The sequence below is a fragment of the Miniopterus schreibersii genome, assembly GCF_964146895.1.
Source record: "Miniopterus schreibersii genome assembly, chromosome: 1".
Classification (NCBI taxonomy): Eukaryota; Metazoa; Chordata; class Mammalia; order Chiroptera; family Miniopteridae; genus Miniopterus; species Miniopterus schreibersii.
Window position 1 is genome coordinate 68,738,152 of NC_138101.1, and position 22,540 is coordinate 68,760,691.

The following is a 22,540-nucleotide window of genomic DNA, read 5'->3' on the forward strand; positions in this document are numbered from 1 at the left end:
TAACTTGGTTCAGGGTGTCAATCAATAAAGCGCATGAATAACCAGTGGGAAGCAGTCACTACGCGGCCCAAGGGGAAGCCATCCAAGAGTGAAATCAGTACAACAGCTGAATTGCATCCTTCATCAAACACATGTAAAACAGATCAGAAAGACATCAATTCCCACTGCTGGCACGGGTGGTCCTTCTATTGCACGTGCAATTTCCAATTTAACAAAGGCTAATCCACTTTTGTAATTTGAAATGTCAAAATAGTAAATCCTAGTGGGGAAGCTAGGTGGCAGTTTTAAAATTTATAATGAATATTCAGTTAAAATAAAGTCATTTTAATTATTCACAGAATTGTTTTAAAAAGAGTATAGACATGTATTCTGGCTAATAGTTTTTAAGGGTCGGGAATACAATATCTAATATTTGATACAATTGTTTTTCAGGTCAATATGGCTGGTATGATAGGAAGGAGGCAATAAAATATTGTTAATTAAGTCATTTTAATTAGTGCTACCTTCTGCTACCTTCTAATCACCTGCTACTTTCATTAGTTGTGTACTTCTTAGGATAACTTTTTTTAGAGACTAGTTTGAATACTTAATCTGTTCTTGTTTTTTATTTAAAATTTCCTCTTAAATTTTAGTCCATAAATTATTAATATTAAATTTATTTACCAATAAGATAAAGTGTATTTGTAATTTTTGATTTTTTTTAACTGAATCAATTTTTTCTAATTAAGAATTTTTCTCACACAATCAAGGCCTGAAAGGCTGAAGAAGTTAAATTCGCTTGTCTTCTTTATCTGCAGTAAATTTACCCTGGCAGGTGTGTTTGTTAGTGATGAAAATTTTCCTTTGTTGTTTTTTTTCCCCTCCCAATGGCCACATCAGCAAAATGATTACCTTGCAGTTTTTGGCATTTTACTACTTTTTTGGATATACGTTAGTCCAACTCATTTCCACAATCACATATTGAAAAGCTACTTGGTTCCAGGTGCTTTGTTGAGATTGAGAAATACAAGGATGAGTGAAGCAGAGTTTCCTGACCTGTAGACGAGCAGAGCCTAGACTAGAATATAAAGCCTCTAATTTCAACTGCTTTTAGAAAACTAAAACAGAATAGCAATCATTCAGAGAGATCTAAATAAGGGACTTAAAGTAAGAAATGGATGATTTAACCATAACGAAAAGCAACAGCGAGATGTGCTGTTGTTTGAAATATCTATCTTTGGGCTGAACTTATATGTGAGTTTTCCATCTCTCTCTATTACTGATGGTCCTGAAAAGGTGTGATTTGATTACAAAAAGATCCCTTTATCCCAAATGCATTACAATGTTCGATTTGGGTATAACTTGAAACCTGTGACAATCTAGTTCTCTTTTCTTTACCCAAAGATACTTTCTATTTTACAGCATTTTGCCTATAAAAATTAGAAGTGGTATTCAACTCTCTTGACTTGGGCAGTGATGCATTTTCTTCCAAAGTTGAGTTACAAAGAAAGTGGTCGATGATCGGGGGTCGATATTGATCTCATATATCTCAAACTCTGTGAAACTGCTGTTTCAAAAATCAGCTTAGTATTTCATCCCAAAACAGTATTTCCTCAGGACTCTACAGTATATAAAACACAACATCTGAGCAAAGGAAACACCCAACCTTAATCACATTACATTTTAAATGAAAATAAATGTAATAAAGTTGTATTGGTATAAATCTTTAGTAGACTTATTATGTAAGTAGGGAATTCCCAATGTTCCATCAATGCAAAATAAGGAATTCTTGTGTAAACTTTAATACAAATTAAAAAGGAAGTGCAGAAAATTTTTGTATCAAAATAAAGAACCTAAGGATCAAAATACACGTAAAGCTAAAATTCTCCACCACAACCAGCCTATTGGTCATTTTTTGCCTTATGTTTCTCCTCCTGTGCTTTCGGCATGGCCGGCTTCTTTCTTTCTTCACGCCGCCCTCTCTCTCCCATGTGTGTATCATGCATGTATGCATGCATGCGTGTAGGCATGTGGTCCTGATGCTGCTCTTCTGTTCTTTTTCTATTTCCCTCTCCTCAGAGGTGTGCTTTAGCTGCCGATGCCCTGTATATTCCTCTTGTTTGTTTCTTAGAGTCAAGAAAACAACTCACTTCTTGGTAAACTTCAAGAAGGAATAGATCGATTCATATCAGTATTTTGCGCCTGCACATTCTGCCAGGATGGGAGTGTGTTCCCTTTTTCTAGTTTGCAACCCTATGAAAAATAATCCTAGTCCTCCTCCTTTGAGGCGACCATTTTCAACTCTTTCAGCTATTTTTCCTGGTATTCCCTCAATATTTCATTCCTCGATGCAGCCATTTAGACATCAATTATTGACTTACACTTATGATAGGTGAGAACTTACCTTTCCAACTACCTCCACGCTCCCCTTCCCAATATCAGTCCTAGTTGTGGTTAAATCACTCTTCAGTGTTGTTGTTATTATGACTTTGCAGATACCGTTCACCAAAGTGAACAATTTGTGTAGTCTGATTATGTGTCCTTTAAGGAACAGTATTATCCCCTTGGAATTGATATTTCCTGGAATAAAAAAAGGTCTCTGCTTAGTTTGTTTAGTTTTCTACGTACCTACTGAGAGTTTTTGCCCACTACAGAGATTTGTTTGTCCATCAGCTCTATAAAAATACCCCACAGTCACATGAAGCAGTTAATAGACCAATGGCCACTCTTCCATTTGTTTTCAATATTCCAAAAACGTGGTTATATTTCTCATTCACTGTTTTTTATTTCTTAGCCTCTCACTTCTAGACCTTTAAAAGTTATTCTTTAGTCTTTAATATTGTATGTCGTTGGGCAGGAATGTGGAAGGAGAGTGTGGCCGGAGCAGGCATGTCCTTCTGGCCTCTGGTGTTGGTAGCTGAGCTCCATGTGCGAGACCCTGCACGGATCTGTCCTGCCTCTGGTGCGGTTGGACTGAGATTTTGCATTAAACTGAAAGTTAATGCCATTAACTCCCATCTACTTGCCCTCTTCCTGTTATTTAGCATTACTGAGACTCTTTACTCTTTGTACTAGTTTCCTATTGCTACTGTGAAAATTTACCACAAATTTAGTTGTTTAAACCAACACAAATTTATTATTTTACTGTTAGTTCTGGAGGTCAGAAATCTAAAATGGGTCAGCAGAGCTGTGTTCCTTCAGGAGGCTGTTTCCTGGCCTTTTCTAGCTTTTGGAGGCCACACACATGGCTTGGCTCATGGCACCACCTCAGTCCAACCTCTGCTTTTATTTATCATCACATCTCCTTTTCTGACTCTGATCTTCTGTCTTCCTCTTCCATCTTTTTAAGAACCCTTGTGATTACACTGGAGTCACCTGGATAATCCAGAATAATCTCCCCATCTCAAGATCCTTAATGACATCTGCAAAGTTTTTTTTTTACCACATAAGGTAACATATTTACAAGTTTAAGGGATTAGGTTATAGTCTTTTGGGGGGCTGTTATTCTACCTTACCACACTCTTCTGTATAACTCTACAAATATTTGAACAAATGTTGTCTCATTTAAGATGCCTTATTTTTTTAGGTTAACATATGAAATTTCTTCATTTGTTTCATATTTGACATGACTCTTAGATTCATCACCATTCTCACTGAGACCATCTGAATTTACGGCCCTTGCCAATGTCTTAAGTGTCCAGAACCGAACATGAATATATGTCTTCTGAGTTCCAGACTTTTTTAAAAAAATATTCATTGTTCAGAGTATTACAAAAACCCCCTCTTTTTCCCCCACATTGCCCCCCTCCACCCGGCTCCCGCCCCACCCCAGGCCCTCAGCACCCTATTGTCTGTATCTGTGGGCAACATATATAAATGCATATGATCTCCTTAGTTAATCTCCTCCCACCCCACCCCCTGCTCCCTTCTCCTCCACCCAACAAAGATTTGTCAGTCTGTTCCACACCTCCATGCCTCTGGTTCCATTTTATTCACCAGTTTATTTTGTTCATTAGATTTCACATGCAAGTGAGATCACGTGATACTTCTCTTTTTCTAACTGGCTTATTTTGCTCAGTATAATACTCTTTTATAACCAACTTCCTGCCTACTTACATCTCCATTGGCATATCTCATTGTGTGCTAAACTTCACATATTCCAAACTGAATTTTTGATTCCCATGTTTCTTCCAACTCTTTATTATCTCTATCAAACCCACCAGAAATCTAGAAATCACACTTTACTTCTCTTAATCCTTCTACCATCCACTTCTCTCCATCTCCTTTGCTACCTCTCTAGTCCAGTCTACTCTCATTTACTGTTGAATTAATTTAACAGCCTCTGACCAATCTCTCCTCTGCCCCTCTGCTTTCCCCCTCCTGCACTGATTCTCCTCTCAACATCTAGAAATATCTTTATATATGAAAATGGGATCATTTCATTCCCTTTCTTAAAACTCTTCTGTGAGGGATTAAAGATGGTGGTGGACTGAGTGGAAGCTACACTGACACTCCTGGGACCAAACTAGAATTACAACCAAAATGTAGAAAAACCATCCTGAATAATCAACTGCAACTGAAGATGAGCTGGAGAGCACACTCATCAAGGAGGAAAAGTGGAGACCACATAGAGACAGGTAGGAAGTGCAGACGCACGAGAAGGCTGGCTGGGCTCCCACAGGCAGCAGCTAAAGGTCTGGAGGGAGATCTCAGCTGTGGGAGGTTCCCACTGAGGACTCTGAGGCATAAACCCCATGCTGGGCTTCCCAGCCAAGAGCATCGGAACTGAGAAAGCTGCCCACATACCATCAAGCTGTGAAAAGGAGCCAGGTTTCTGTCTGCCAGGAAGAAATGGCTAGAAATGCAGGCACCCTCTTAAAGAGCCAACGTACACAGTTTCGTGTGCAGCCGCTCACCTTGGGCTCTGAGAGAGGGAAGGCAGAGTGGACTGGAGCTTTGTGAGTAGAATCTAGAGTTGTGGTCTCCAGAGATAGAGTTCAGAGGGTACCCCTCTGGATTCCTGTGCCGAGTCATTCCCCTATACTACAGAGGACATCTCTCATAGGCAGACATTTACCTTCCAAGCAGCTTTTGCTTGAGGGGGAAACAATTGCCCCACCCTGTTGGAAAACCTCTCTCCCTACCCAGAGGAGTTTCTACAGCCTGAGGCTCATTAAGAGACTGATAACAATCAGCTGCCCCACCCTGTGGAGTTTCTACTGCCTGAGTCTCATTAAGAGAATCAGATTAATCAGCCTGCAGGTAGAGGCACACATCAGAGTGCTTTCAGTCTTTGCCTGATCTGCTTCTGGACCTGGACCTTGGAAAAGCAGACTGTAGTGTGCATCTTGGTTCTGTCCAAATGCATCTAGCCCCAACAGAGGGGACCTCAAGCGGAGCATGGGTTGTTGATGGCTCCAAACAGGGTACTCAAGGCCAGTCACAAATAGCCCCTGACATTGGCCTGCACCAGAGACCGTCCAAGAAGATTAGTTCTAGCAGGCCTACCTAGTACATAGAAACATACTCATATAGGCAGCCAAAATGGGGAGACAAAAAAACAAGCCCCAAATGAAAGAACAAGAGAAGTCTCCAGAAAAAGAGCTAAATGAAATGGAGATAAGCAATCTATCAGATATAGAGTTCAGAATACTGATTATAAGAATGCTCAACAGCATGAAAAAAGATATGAAAAATGACCAGTCAGAAATGAAGAATGACATAGCAGAAATAAAGAATTCATTGGAAGGAATAAACAACAAATTAGAGGAAGCTGAGAACTGGATCAGCAAATTAGAAGACAGGGTAGAAAAAAATCACTACATCAGAGATCCAAAAAGAAAAAACAATTAAAAAACAGGAGGACAATTTAAGGGAGCTGTGGGACAACATGCAATGTAGCAATATTCTCATCATAGGAGTGCCAGAAGAGGTCAAAAGTAAGGACGGGTTAGAGAACCTGTCTGAAGAAATAATGGCAGAAAACTTCCTTAACCTGGTGAAGGAAAAAGTCACACAAGTTCAGGAGGCACAGAGAGTCCCAAGCAAGAAGAGCCCAAAGAGGCTCATGCCCAGACACATCATGATTAAAATGCCCAGAATTCAAGACAAAGAGAGAATCTTTTTTTTTTTTTTATACATACACAGCTATACAGTATTTTTTAATCAAAATTGGGATAATAATGTATATACAGTTTTTTGTTATTAACATTATATTTTTGGCACTTTAATGGCATAAAAATTCCTTGCATATATGCTGTTAACAGTGACTACACAGCATTTTTACCCTCATTGAACCATTATTTTCCTGGACTTTTAAGTGATTCCCAATCCTTAGTATATAATTTTCCCCCAGGTTAAATTTACCACAAATTAGGATTATGCACATTATAATCTTCAATATGCAAATTACTTATCATAGTAAGGAGGTAATTACATAAAATCCCAGATGTGTCATTTTTTTTAAATTTTTTTTTAAAATTTTATTTTTGTTTAAAATATTACAGATGTCCCTTTTTCTCCCCATAACCCGCTCCACCCTATCCTTTCCCCCTCCCCAGTCCCTCTCCCCACCATTGTCCCTGTCCTTGGGTTGTGCATATATATTCTCTCCCCCTCCACCCACCCACCCTCCTCCATCCCTCTGACATTCATCAGTCTCATCTATGCTTCCATGTCATTGAATCTATTCTGTTCATCAGTTTATTAAGTTCTTTAGATTCCACATATAAGCAAGATCATGTGATGTTTGTCTTTCTCTGCCTGGCTTATTTCACTTAGCATAATATTATCCAGGCCCATCCATCCCAAAGGGTACTAGGTTCTTCTTTACAGCTGCATAGTATTCCATGGTGTAAATGCCCCACAGCTTTTTTATCCACTCATCTACTGATGGGCACTTGGGCTGTTTCTGGATCTTAGCTATTGTAAACTGTGCTGCTATGAACTTCGGGGTACATATATTCTTTCTGATGAATGTTTCAGGATTCTTAGGATACATTCCTAGGAGTGGAATCACTGGGTCAAAAGGCAGCTCCATTTATAATTTTTTGAGGAACCTCCATACTGTTTTCCATAGTGGTTGCACCACCAGCAGTGTACTAGGGTTCCCCTTTCTCCACACCCTTGCCAGCACATGTCATTTGTTGATTTGTTGATGGCAGCCATTCTGACAGGTGTGAAGTGATACCTCATTCTGGTTTTAATTTGCATCTCTCTGATGATCAGCGACGTTGAGCATTTTCTCATGTGTCTCTTGGCCATCTTTATGTCCTGACAAAGAGAGAATCTTAAAGGCAGCAAGAGAAAATCTGTTACCTACAAAGGAGCTCCCATAAGGTTGTCAGCTGACTTCTCATCAGAAACTCTATAGGCCAGAAGGGAATGGCATGAAGTAGTCAAGGTAATGCAAAACAAGGATCTGAAACCAAAACTACTCTATCCAGCAAGACTATCATTCAAAATAGATGGTGAAATAAAGAGCTTCCCAGAAAAAAAAAGGCTAAAGGAATTTATCACCACCAAACCCAGTATTGCAAGAAATGTTAAAGGGACTGCTGTAATTAGAAGTAGAAATAGAAGCATTGTAAGAAATGTTAAAGGGACTACTGTAATAATAAGTAGAAATAAAGAAATATAGGCCTAAAAAATTAAAGTGGCAATAAATAAGGACCTATCAATAATAACCTTAAGGACTGTAAGGAAGAGATCAACAATACAGTCATAGTCATGGACATTAACACCCCACTGCATAGATCTTTTAGACAAAAAGTCAACACAGAAACAGTGACTCTAAATGGCACACTAGATCAGATGGATTTAATTGATATTTACAGAACATTTCACCCCAAAGGTGCAGAATCTACATTCCTCTCAAGTGCACATGGGTCATGCTCAAAGATAGACCACATGTTAGGACACAAAACAAGTCTCTACAAGTTCAAGAAGATTGAAATCATATTAAGCATCTCAGATCACAAGGTCTATGAAATTAGAAATCAACTACAGTAAAAACACTCAAAAACATTCAAACACATGGAGGCTAAATAGAATGTTATTAAACAATGAATTGGTTACCAATAAGATCAAGAAAAAAATTGAAAACTTCCTGAAAACAAATGAAAATGAACATACAACAACCCAAAATCTGTGGAACACAGTGAAAGCAGTGAAGTTCATAGCACTGCAAACCTACCTCAAAAAGCAAGAAAAATTTTTAGTAAACTCTCTAACCCTACAACTTGAAGAATTAGAAAGCTCCCCTCTGAAGCCATGTGGACCAGGGCCTTTGTTTGCTGGGAGTTTTTTTATTTATTGCTGCTTTGATTTCATCAGTTGTTATTTGCCTGTTTTTTAGCATCCTTCCTGATTCAGTGGTACAGGATCTCACTCAAATGTGGAATCTAATCAACAAAATAGACTGAGGAACAAAATAGATCCAGAGACATAGAAGCATGGAACAGACTGATGAATCTCAGAGGGAAGGCAGTGGTGGGGGAGTGGGTGGGAAGAGATTAATCAAAGAACTTATATGCACATATGCATAACCCATGGACACAGACAATAGTGTGGTGAAGGCCTGGGGTGGGGGTGGATGTGGAGTGGAGGGGATCAATGGGGGAAAAAAAAGGGGGAGATCTGTAATAGTTTCAACAATAAAGATAAATTTAAAAAAATGAAACCCTTCTGTGACTTCTTACTGAACTTAGGTTAAAATCCAAATGCATTACAGTGGTCTTCCTGGCTCTGTGTAACCCTGTCCCTGCCCACCTGTGGAACACCATCCTTTGATATCCTTCCCTCACTAACTGCTTTCCATGATTCTGTTTCCTTGAATTTCTTGAACAGGCCAGACTTTATCTTTACCAGGGCAGTTTTCATCTCCCTTCTGCCTGAAATAGCAAGCTATAGCATGAAGAGAAGCAATGTTAAGCTAATAGCATGATGTGAAGTAATTAAGCCATATTTTGGCTTTGGCCACTTTTATAGATCCTTTTGTGGCAGAGAAACTGGGGTGCTCCTCTAGTCTAGTCACATGAGGTTCAATGAGGCAGAGCCTACCAGGAGGAGGTTTTCTTAACCTATATCTGTGTGTGGACCAGAACTACAGCAGGTGGGGAAACCTTTGGCATTTAAAAGTCCTCACAATGGTGATTTCATAATAACTGTTCCTTGGAAAGATAATATGGTCAAAATTCTCTTCTCTTAAGCTGTTGATTACTTTGAGTTTTGTACTCATTCTGAGGTGAATCGATTTGGTAACATAAAGGTAAAAAGATCTGCTAGAAGCTGCTTTACATGCAAAATAATAAGTGAATATGAATTGCATTAATTGATGTTCCTGGGATCATCTTTTCCTTTTTAAAAATATCAATGCAACTTTTAAATATATATTTCCATTATCATAGCTTTTATTTTAGGTCATTTGTTTTGAGAACATATATGCATTTCCCAAACTTTTATCATTCACATGCTGGCTTCAAGGCTTTTGCAATATTGTTTTTTATCATTTGTGTTAATGTGTGTGTGTATTTTTAACTTTATCTTAATAATATCTGAGACATCAAGAATTTTATGTTTTAGTTTGTTTCATGTTTGTTTTATGTTTAGTTTCTATTTAAAACAAAATAAGTACACAGTTAATAAAATAAAAAGTGTTAATATGTGTACCATATAAACTTAATTATGAATCATCAGTATGTAAATACCACTTTTAAGAAAAACTACTACACACCATCTTTAAAGTCATCTTAACCAACATTATTTCACACCACCTTTACATTTAATGATGCTTTGTTTTGCTAAGGTTAAGAGGAATTCATATTTCCTAAGCATTCACCAGTTGAATACATCAATGATGTTATGGGAAGCATGTAGTCAGGCTATAATAAAAATTTTGCCTTGTGTAATAGAAAAGATGTCAAGTCTACCCATAAGTAATAAAGGAATGTAGTATACCAAGGTATATTGGTCTATACATATTTATGTTTGTTAGTATTTACGTATTGAAGTTTGCTCTTATTGATGTCCATTTGTAAAAAGGACATGGAAACTCCGAGTTCATCTTCAGTCTTTACAAATGATGAGCTGTTGAATAGAGTACACACATACAGATGAACCCTATGTCACATATAACTGCACAACATGTTTCATTTTGTTCTATACATAAATATTCACATAAAATATGAAAGTTGCTTTTCAATAGAATGATAGATGGCTTATTACCTAGTTGGTATTCTTGGTTTTCCTTTTCATGAATGACACCTATTTGCTACTCAGGCAATATAGTAGTTAGGTTGGGATGTTGGTAATAAAACAGATCAAAGTTAGTTGGACTACATGGGAATTGAAGACCAATTTTGATCTCATTAACAATGATATAGTCAGTTAAAAAGGCATTTAATATTTCGATATAAGAACAATAGGTTACTTGCTCAATTTTATAAAAGCAGCACTGTGTGAGATTACATGTTCTTTTGATTAATATTATATTGTCTTAATGATATGTTGTATTATTTTGCAGCCCAGCACAATTTATAGTGTCCTAATAATCAAAATGGTTATTTCCCATGATCTAAGAGGCAAATAATCTGAACATGTTTACCATAATATAATATGGTAAAGCTCAACATCAATCTTTACAGTATTCAAGTTCAAGGCCTTCATCTCCATTCATCTTATTGCACAAAACCTCTCCTCCATTGTTCTCTGCCTTGACTGGGGTTCACCCGCTCAATCTTTTCCTTCAAATCCTGCCCCTCTCTTTTCTCCCACATAATTAATTACTAGATTTTGTAAATTGCACCATGAAAAGGTTTCTCATGATCATCATTTCATTTACATCCTCTGACACTGTTGTAATTTAGCTTCTTATGTCTTCTCAAACCAGAAAATCGTAAACCCTCCAACTACTTCCTCCACCTTCAGTGCACCCTTATGAGCAAGATCCATGTAGAGTTCAGCTCTGATCATGACATTTCCTAGCTAAAAAGCTTTCAGGCACTCTCTCTATTGCTGACTGAATCAAGTCAAACCCTGCGTTTGCATTTATGGTCTTCTACAGTCCAGCCACGACTGATCTTTCTAATGTTAGCTTTTAGTACACGCTCTCAGTCCCATGTTCCTGTACACCATTCCCACTTCATGCCCTTAATCTTACTTTTCAGGAATTTATTTACGTCATTCTTTTCACCTGACTCCTCCTCCCATACTCTGACCTTCAAAGGAAGTTTTCCCATCCTCTGCCAGAAGACATTTCCCCTTTCTCTTTCCTATTAATACATAAATTATTAGAGTAGTTAAAGCTACTCTGTTAGGTTAGTTATATGTATTCACATATGTATTAACCAGGTTAAGGTATATAATGATGTGGTAACAACAACTAAAAAACCACAACAAAACACAAAAATTTTAGTTTCCTAGCTTTCACCTACCCAGGCTCCTTGTTATATGTCCATCTCAACATATGCTTTCACAGTTGTCACAAGCAGGGGAAGAAATGGAGAATCACACACCACCTCTTAATCACTTCTATTTGGAATTGGGAAACAACACTTTCCTCATATTTCATTGGCCAAAGCAACCTACTTTTAAGTTGATAGAGAAATTAAACTTGTTTGATAGATACAGGACTTTTCAGATGATCTATTTCTCCTTGTGTGAGTTTTTGGCAGATTGCGTTTTTTCAAGGAATCGGTCCATATCATCTAAGTTACCAAATTTGTGGGCAGAGAGTTGTTCATAATATTGTCTTGTTATCCTTATAATGTCCATGGGATAAGTAGTAATGACCTCTCTTTCATTTCTGATATTAGTAATTTGTGTCTTCTTTTTTCTGTAGACTGCCTAGATGTTTATCAATTTTTGTGGATCTTTTCAAAGGAGTAACCTTATGGTTTTATTAATTTGTCTCTATTGTGATTGTTTTCAAGTTTGTTGATTTATATTCTAATTTTTATTATTTATTGTGGTCTGATTAATTTAGATTTATTTTGCTCTTCTTATTCTAGCTTACTCAGAATTTTAGGTTGTTGATTTTAGATATTTCTTCTTTTCTAACTGCGCTATTAATTTCTTTTAATATATGTAAAAACTATCATAAGACTGCACCTTTCTGAAGTTGACATGTGTGACTTGTTCTTTGTATCTCCCAGGTCACAGGGAAGCAGCAATAATCAGTTGATCAGGAAGTGTCAATAAATCAGTTATCAGCATCAATAAACTCAGTCATTCCCATTTTATCTTTACATTTTGCCATTGTCTTGTGCCATTTATAATAATTAACATTTTTTAGATATCATCTCTTTTAATTAAATTATCCTTAGAAAGGAATCTTTAAATTACGACTATAAGTAAAAAGTAAAATCTCTTCCCATAAATGGAAGTTGTTTTGAAAAATAAATATTAAACTATAAAAATAAAAATATTGGTTGGATACTATCTAAAGTCATCTCAAGTAGTGGTTGTTAGTACACTTTTGGAAGCACTGAAACAAATATTAGTGAAAGAGGGTATAAATATATTTCAGAGTTCTTTCCAGCGGTTGAAAATTTTTACTGTTTTTTTTTTTTGGGGGGGGGTGTTAACATAGCAACTGAGGATAAACATCAACAGAATTGTTGTCTTGATATGAAGGAAAAATATTAGATTTGTAGTCAGAAGACCTGGATTTAAGTGCCCTGTTTTTCTACTTTCTTGCTGTATGATACAGAAAGTTACGCAGAATCCTCACTGGCAGAATCAGTGATGCCCACTCAATTGTGCTATTAGATATACATGAGATAGATTATGATTATGCTTTAAAATTGTCTTGTCCTATGGGAATATGAATATGACAGTGAACAGGTATGCCTGTGTCTACCCCTTTATAATATATGATTCAAGGTATACCAGACGTTAATTATTTGTTTTATCAGCAAGATTTGTGCAACTTTTTCTTTTGAAGTAAATACTCATCCAAAGAAGATTTATGTTAGAGAAAATTTTAATCAAAATTAGTGAGGCTGTTAACTTGGAAAAATATTCCTCTCTGAAAAATTCCTTTGTTTCTGAGTGTCCATCGTTAGATTATGGTAATAAATTGTATGTGCTATTTTGGTGAGTCAAGCCACGGTGGCCTAACTCATCCTGTTTTCTATTTCTCAAGTTTCTTTCACTTGTTTTTTTTTTTTTTTTTGCCAGGATTTTCTAAACATTTACTTCAGAATTGCCTATAAACAAGATGGCAAATCTTTATTTGGTACAATAAAAGCAAACATCCCTAAATGATTAAATGTTTCACCCTCTGACTGAATGATTGGTTTCTTAGCCACTGTTCTAAATAGTTGGAATAAGAGCAAAGGTCAATTAACAAATAGTTTATGAGCCAAATGGAAGTACATCTTAAGATAAAATTCCTTTTAAGATAAAATTCCTGTTAAAATAAAGTTCCTTAGAACATTTTGTAAGAATCAAGTTTTTTTGAAAAGGTACACTTGGGAAGTTATTTAATGCAGAAGCATTAGAAGATTTTATTGTCACTGATATAATGAGATCAATTGTTGGACTGGTTGGCAGTTGTAATTTTTGAGGTCACACTCATGCCTGTAAATTTATTTATTTTTTTATATAGCTTAATTTAATAGTACATACTCTTGAATAATAGACATAATCCTGGCTACATGGATAATCAAAAGTCTGAAAACCACACTTTCAGTGAATACGTAAGTACCCTTTGAACAAGACTAATAATGAAGCATGGAAGCCAGCGCCAGGGATATTTATGCAACTGCTAACCTCTCACTGAAGTCAATGGGAGCTTGCTTACGTAAGGGCTGCCAGCCTTAGCCTCCAGAGATTAAAGGGGGAAAAATCCTTAAACTCTTTCAACATTAATATTGCCTGTAAAAGAATCCAGCCACGGCCTAAGCCATGGAGCTTTCTGAACCTAGCAAGTAGAAGGGTAAACAATAAACACCAGTTATTTTAAGCACGATCTAATCAGAGTTCAATGAGAGGCAATATTATATTTGATCTCTAAGGTATTAATACTTGTATATCACCATTAGACATTTTTATGTAGCCCATTATCCAAACAATGGCTTAAGTCTGTGGTATTTAATAAATCAAGGTCCCATGGCCATGGGGCTGAGTGGGAGTGGGGATGAAGCATCTTCTCTCCATTTTTTTTTTTTTCCTCAGGTGCAATTCTGTGTTAATATAAGAGAAGTGTGGCCTTCCTTCTCATAGCACTAAAAGTGAGATAATCCCTGTGTAAGAAATCAGTAAGTACGGTCTGCTTAATCTAGTCCCAGTGTGAAACTGTTGACATTTGTTCTTTTTTCTATCATTATGTGACTGGGCCTGTTTTGTGCTGGATTAGGCACAAATCTCCTGTGCAGCACATTTGGCATGTTACTAGTAGTTTAACTTCATTAATAATGTATGAAGAAAATGTAATCCACGACGGGGAAGGAAAGAAAAGTATTTTTTATTTATTTTTTTTGCTTCTCCCAAATCCTTTGGAATGAGTAATTATTCAACATTTTATGTTTGATGTTATATTTTACAATTGAACCTCTCTGGTGATATTGAAAAAAGAAACTTCGGCACATGCTTGTATAAAACACACCTTTTAAAATTGGTGATTTACCGATGACCAGTAAAACTTAGTAAGAAATTAAATATTTATTCAGCTTATTTCATTTTCAGGGTCATAATGCTCTCTCTGATTCATCCCCAATAACGAGAATTTCCACCAGCAAAGCCATTAACAGGCTTCGAGATAGGAGAGTGATAAATCAAGATGAGACTGCAGGAGCAAATAAGAACTTAACGCAGACCTGCAGAGGAGTGCAGACGGTCCTTTCGGACTGAAACGCGTATGCCTGAAGGAGCTCGGCCGCAGCAAACACGAAAGTGCCAAAGGATAAGCCCCTCACTGGTGCTCCTGCCTTTTTATGTTTTCTAAGCTGCTTTGCGGATGAAAACGGAACTATATTTGGAACAATGTTTTCTGTTTTTCCATACTCTTGATATTTGTGGAAAGTCACAAAATGGCCTAAGGAAGCTAAGCTCACTCCAAGCAGTGGTCACTCCAAGTACTTTTGTGCTCTGTCCTCCTGTCACATTTGGGCGATCAGAGCAACAGCTGGGGAGACTTTCTCAACAAAGATGAGTGTCAGATAATCCTGATGAGATTCCACATCCAACATCTTTTGTAATTATGTCACATTCAGCTGTAATGGAATAATTCGAGCTGAAAGGACACGCTTTGATCCTTTCTTAAAGCTTTCCCTGTGGACTGGCTATGTAAAAGATTTAAAGATATTTCTGTTGCCAGATCTAGTGTTTCCTCAGAGAAGTCATGCTTCTGAAGCATCGTGATCTACAAGAACATCAAGTTTGCCAAACACATTTCTGAGAGCATCTTTTTTGAGTGGGAGGGGTGTGATGAATGAAGACATCAATAATACGCTGTTTTTCAGTTTTCATCTAGACTATCAAGATTCACTGTCTTATTCTGTCACCCAAATGGGCAGATAGAAAAGTGGTTTAAATACAAATGTACAAGTGTATTTCTACATTTAAAGCATCTGTGTACAAAGTCACGCATGTGCTTATTAAATTATGTTTTAAGAGAAACGAGTCTAGTAAAATATTAGATATATTGTAGAATTAAAAAATTAAAATTAAAATACTAACAAGTTAAAGTCCCAAATTTCTCATTTATAGTGAGTTTTTTTTGTACAAAATGTGTATATTTTACTCTTATTAGATGCTTGCATTATAATAATGAAACTGACAGAATAGGTTTTCAAATTTAATGTAACACAGGGTTTTTGCTTAATAATAAAGATTAGTCAAAAATAAAAATTAGTCATCTTAAAAATCACTTATTTTTGCTTATAATCATTCTTTTTCCATCGTTTAAACTTCTTTGTTTTATCCTTGCACTATAATTGTTTTTCTCTGTCTTTCTCCGTTTCTTTTTTCTTTCTACTCTCTATCATTTTTTTTCTTGAGACTAAATTACTGACGACAGGAAAAGAATGTGACAGAGAAGAGAACATGGACCTAACTTTAATTTTGGCTTGAAGGAAATTATTACTCAAATGGAAACCAGTGTTAGAAAATAAGTTTTCTTTGAGTGTAATTTTTAAAACCGAATCTATATAAATCTTAAAGCATGAAGATTTGACTCCTTTCTGGCTCATTGAGCAAAGAAAAGATGACCAATGCATGAAGACCCCCAAATGAAAATCAGAATTTGAGTTAATAGAAATGCAAACAGGCAAATCTGCAGGGCTAAGTAGTACAAATATTAAAACAATTTTTGCCCAAAGTAATGAAGATACTTTTAATTCATGTGATAAAGGTCCTCTGGAAGATTATCTTTTCCCATGGAACATTTCTCCCAGGCCCCCATTTGGAATAGCACATGTACCTATTACTAAATAAAATATGCATGTCTTTAGCTCACATTTTGATATTGTTTTCTATTAAATTTACATATGAAGAATATTTCTAGATTTTTTTTGGTTTTATTTAGGTCTTTAACTGTGTGGTTGACTTAATCTTAATATTCCCATCTCTGAAATATTATTATTGCCATTTTGTAGATGAGGAAACTAAAGCTCAGAGTGGCTAACTGACTTAGACGTGGGACAAAACTAGGACTGAAAAGCAGTGTTTCTTGTCTGGAGGTCAGCACTTTCTGCTCCCCTGTAGTTTCCTTTTTCTGATTTGGCTGATGGTTATTGTGGTGGGAGAGTAAATAATAAGTAATGTAGTTCCTCAAGACTATACATTTTTTCTCTTAGATGTTACTTTTAATTGTAAAGTTTATATTGTGATGCTACAGATCTGACAGATCTGAAATTCCTACCTGGTGTCCACTTTACCATATACAGCTTTACAATCTTTTTTTCCCCCTTAAACTAGGCTTTTTAAAAATAATGCCATCACCAAATTACTGCCTATATTTTCATATTAGAATTGAAGACGTAAGTCACATCCCTAGTGAATTCAGCAAGTGAGCTTGCCTGCAAATTTTAGGTCTCTAATATTACTTAATTCCTTGGAGGAAAAATCCAACAATACAGAACCCATATTTTGTGCTTTTAGGTTTTTATGACATGAATTAAACTTACTCTCTTATTGACATTACTCACCTAGTACTTTCTTGATATTTTTCCAATTCAGGATCCTAAAAGATGTTTTGAGGAAAAAATTCCCAAGGATTTTATCCCCTTAAAACAAATTATTGACCAGAAAATTCTGATCTTCTGCTTATTGCAGTTGATCAGATTTCAATGCTTTGTGTGTGAAGCAGAAAACACTGACTTTCTTCAGTTAGTCACCATATAAATCTGGGGATGCATGCTAGAGGACACAGTTGTGGTTTTGAGGGCATTTCAACATAGCTAATGGTATTGCTTGAGTTTTACCTTTTAAGTTTGGCTCCAGATAAATCACTGTTTTATAATGTAACAACTTTTCATTTAAGAAACCATATACTTAAAGATCAGTTTCATTCATAAGAAACAAAATGGTATATTTCCCATTTATGGAGACTCTATAAAAATAAGTGTCTCTTTTTCTGTGAACACACAGACTTTTCCTTACATTATTTTAATAGGTATGTTAAAAACATTTGTTATTTCCAAATCTAAAAGAAGTAGAATGAATGGTATAATCCTCAGGGTACTCATCACTTAACTTCCGTAATTGTTATGAAAATCTTGTTTCGTCTGTATCCCAATCAACTCCACTGGATTATTTTGAAGCACATTCTGACACAATATTATTCCACCTGCAAACATTTTTTCTATATATCTCTAAAAGTAGTAATTCTTCCTTAAACTTGTAAAATAATCAATTAACACAGAATAATTAACCATAATTCATCAAATATCATCAAATTTAAGACAGGTTTTTTACATTTATTGAGCAGTCACTATGTTCTTGGTTTTTTATGGTTTTTAATTTAAATCCTCAAGAGCTAATAAAGTTAATTTTTCTTTTTCCAACTCACAAAGTTAGTATAAAATAGTGGCTAAGAGTATATATTTGAAAAATTAGGATTCGAGTCCCTGTTTTGCCTTTTATTGGCTATGTGGCTTGGGGCACATTAATTAAGCCTCAATTTTCTCATCTGTAAATATGGGAATAATAATACTCATGTCATATCATTAAGTAAAATTATTTATACATGTAAAGTGTTAGCTTAGTACCTGGTATGCCGTAAATTTGTAGTAAATCTGTGCTATTTTTAAAAAATTCTCTCGTTGGAATTTGAACCCAGGTCTGCCCAATCCCAAAGCCTGTGAACTTTCCACTGTGCCATGCTCAACTAGTGTGGCGAGAACATTGGCAGCACACCATCCTGGACACTCTATAAAGAGTATTTAATGTGTCCACTTCTTGGTAGCCCCAAGCTTTCCATCATCATTGGCAAGCTGGTAACTGGAATTCCCTAGTCGTGGCAGTCACTGGTCACAGAACACCGCTGAGCCTTAACAGGTGGCTGTGAAGGTGAGCAGAGCCAGCGCGGGACATCGCGGCGGCAGGCGGGGTCGATGGTAGACAGCAAGGCCCGAGGGCTCGGGGACGGCGGGTGCCGCAGCCAGCCTTCTGCATCAGGATGTTCTTAAGGAACATTGTTATCCTGGGCCACTGCCATGGCTCAGATGCCACAGGCATGAGGCTGCTCTCCGGGCTGATTTATGCTCACAATTATAGTCCTTGCGCTTTCCAACTTCATATTTTTTATGTCAGGAAATATTCCAGTCTAGATTTGGTCAGACCAGAGAATACAAATCAAGTTTTGAGAATCATTGGATGCTAAAATGTTATGGATTAATAAAGAGCAGAAATGCAGCTTTGCCACAAAGCCAGTGGATTTAAAAAACTAAGTGAAAGAGTATACAAGTAATATTTATTAAGTATCTAAAATGGATCAGGAACTGAGGGCTAGAAAAGAGACACCCCCCTCCCCCAGTAGTCCCTTTGGTAAAGAGTAATAGCTAAAGTGGGAGATTTCTGTCAAAACTGTTAAGCATTAACCTATTGCTTAATGCTTCCATACTTTTAAATTTCTCCATGACTACACAAGCCTGTGGCCCTCTTTGTTTCAGAAATAAGCGATGAAGTTTAATTCCTTCTGTCATTAATTCAATAAACATTTATTGAGCGCTTATTACATACTGTGTACTTCTCTAGGCAATGGGGCCATGGCAATGAAGAAAACAGACAAAATCTCTGCCCTCGTGGAACTTATATTCTAGTGGGGAGACAAAATAAACAAGAAAAACATAAAAGTATGTTAGCAAACAACGCTAAGGAGAGAGAGAGGCAGGCAGTGGGCATTGGAAAAGTTGTGGGGAATTTTTCAAATTTAAATAAGGCAGACAGGGAAGGTGTTCCCCAGAAGGTGATTTAGGAATAAAGATTTGAAGGAAGTGAGGGGGGACCCATGCAGATATCTGGGCATGAGTGTTTCTAGGCTAAGGGGACAGCAACTGTGAGGCCACTAAAGCACATTGGAAGAGTGGTCAGGAGGGCGCTGTGCCCCATGTGACAGTAGTAAAACTTGAGAAAAGGGAGAAAACCTGTGTACAGGGCGTTAGGGCCTTGTAGGCGGCAGTGAGGCGCGGGCTCTAGGCCGAGGGGGGTGCGAGGCTGTGGGCTGAGCAGGGCCGGGGCAGGCCCGCTGCGGCTGTGTTACAATCGCTCCAGCTGCTGTGTGCAGAATAGGGGATTAATTAGGACAATGCCTGACATGTAGTAAGGAACAGTAAGTATAAACTGTTATTGCTAATTTTACAACTTATATGGTCTTTAACTACTGTTTGATTGTGGCTGTTGAATGAATTGACAAGGAGACTCAATTAATGTGAAACAATCACTCATTTTATGGAAATAATTACATAAAATGACTAAATCTGTTGTGTTTTCTTTTATTTATGAAGTGATCTATAGAGAGTCAGCTTGAGAGGAAAATTCTTTGTGGCTGTGGTCTATCTTTTGAGAAACTTTAGGATTAAAATGTTTTATTTTGGACTTTAAGTGTCTCAGCTTTAATTGGCTATAAGTAGTTTAAAAAACTACTTACAAGTTGCACCTAGGGAGACCAGAGTCTAGTATACATTTGATATTAAAAAAACCCATTCACCAATTAAAACATATTTCTTGACAAATAAAACAATATGTAAGTATACTTATGCCAGTTATTAAAAATGAATGATATAGCTTTAAATTACAATATTAGAATGTGGTTTTCTATTGTTCTGTTCCATAGAAATACTTTTTGCCGTATGTCCTAAGGACAACTGTGAAAGAACATTTCTTTCTCTTTTTTTTTTTTTTCCAAATAAGGTGACTTAAACAAACACACATAAAACAAAAATATGACCAGAGGCTCACAGGAACATGTATTTCCCCTAAGAACGGTGGTGCAGTATTTTCAGTGACTTTCTAGAACATAACTACTTTGACTAACAAATCAATTATACCTTCATACCCCTTTCCCTGGGAAATATATAAAAGATTTATCCTACACAAAAGCCATGGCTGCTTCATTATACTCTTAAAACATAACAAATAGGCTTGATCAGATTTTAAACAAGAGGATGGAAAATAAACTAAACAGATATATTCCAACTTTGAAACACTCCTAAACACATTCCAACACTAAATATGATCATCTCCATTATTTTGACCTTGAAAGTCTGTGTTCTCCATTAATAAGAACTTTAAGATGACTTAATAAAACATAGATGGTAGGTAGCATACATTCTCATCTTAAAGCTAAACAGAATAAGCCCTGCTGGAAACCACAGGCTAGCTATTTCACTTGGGTGTTTTATACAAGTGCTTTGGTTAAGATCCTTACATATTTTATGTTAGAGCAATAGTAAGCCATTTGCCCTCAAATGTCATTTAAGTATTTCACTGCATAAAATCTCAGAGTTCAAGATACGTATTTTGATAACAGTGTATTTCAGTTTAGCTAATTGTGTTTAGGCATGGTCATAACAAATGCAAAACGCTTGATTATGTAAAAGAAAATTTTTTATAAATGGTCAGTTTCTTAAGGGGCTAGCTGAATACATTGTAAATATTTTCTTGATTAGAAACAAGACATACTTTCATCTTTTTCAAGTTTTTTAACTCATGAAATCTGAATTCTGTCAGTGATATACATAACATCAAGTTTTTAGGTCAAAGATGTGGCTAAACTCACTTAAATTCACAGTTCCAAGCAGCTGAGCCAGCTCTCTGTACCTTGACAGCCTTTCCTCCCAATGAGATGAGTTTACTACAACAACCTGTACTAATTCCATCATATTTATCACATTGTATTTTAATTACCAATTTACCAGGCTCATTAGATTGGGGTTCCTTGAGAACACAGACTTTCACGTTCACTTTGCCTTGAAGTAAGTACCAAATTATTTACTAAATGAGTAATGAACAGTATTTCTAGTCAAATGGTATGTATCCATTATTGAGCATTAATCTCCAAATATTCTATACTCTGATTTAAAATCCTCAAATTTAAACAAACCTATACCAAGGCTTTGACTTAGTTTGTGCTAAATCCTTTTTAAAATGTGTAGCTTCAGGCCATTTTATTATAAAAAGCTGGTATTCATATACATAGCTAATAAGAACTTAAAATTCATCAGACATTTACTTCATTTTTTAGCTTGACCTTCTAGTAAATCTTTAGCTCCATTGATTTTGGCTGCTATATTAGGAGATCCTCTCTTGTCTGGGTGATTTAGAAGCATCATTCATCGATGAGCATCTCTTATTTTTCCTGTATGGAAGTAGGGCTTACACCTGGTACTAATGCTGCTTCCCCTTTTGTCGTTTTGGGTTCAAACCCACCTCTGTAGAAGCCACTACTGAAGGCAGATTTTGGTAGACTTTGAAAAACTTGTTTGACTTGAGGCTCCATATGCTTCATGGCTTGCAAAACATTAGGGCCTGCGAATCCTGCAGCAGCAGGCTCCCCCAGCCACAGGCCGCGCCACCGACTCCACGCCCCTACCACAAAGCAAGGCGGCTGCCACCCCAACATTTCTTTTTTTTAAATTAAATTTTATTTTTTCCAGCACCACATGTTGTCCAAGTCCATAAGTGAAAGAACATTTCAGTGGGTGTTGATCTTAAAAATTCTAGATTGGATGGCGAGGATACATCTTGAATATGTAGTATATGCTAGAGAGATTATTATTGTGATTAAAATTTAAAGTGCAATAATACAGAAAAAGAAAATATTTTGGTGAAACAATTTAATGAAACAACTTACCCTATAAATTTTATTTAATATTATCAAGCCTTTTAACTTCCCTCCCTTTCAACATGAACAGATTTATAAATGTTTTAGAGTTCATGTTTCAATAGGACTATACCTGTATCTCTATATCTGACATATCAGACAACTTACTTTTTGTAACAAATGTTATTTTAAGAAAAGGTGGATATTATTCACTGGAAAGTTTTCTAAGAGAATATTCCTTATAGATCTTTACTCTGTTTCTGTTATCTATTTTGTTTGTCATTTATGACTGTG

The 22,540-nt window shown here is 36.4% G+C and overlaps 1 pseudogene across 1 annotated transcript; it reads right to left on the reverse strand.

The window, feature by feature from the left end:
* Positions 1 to 21,656: 21,656 nt before the first annotated feature.
* Positions 21,657 to 21,964, reverse strand: LOC308555743 (mitochondrial import inner membrane translocase subunit TIM14 pseudogene; annotated as a pseudogene). The gene has a single exon. The product of its transcript is annotated as a mitochondrial import inner membrane translocase subunit TIM14 pseudogene (transcript).
* Positions 21,965 to 22,540: the final 576 nt, after the last annotated feature.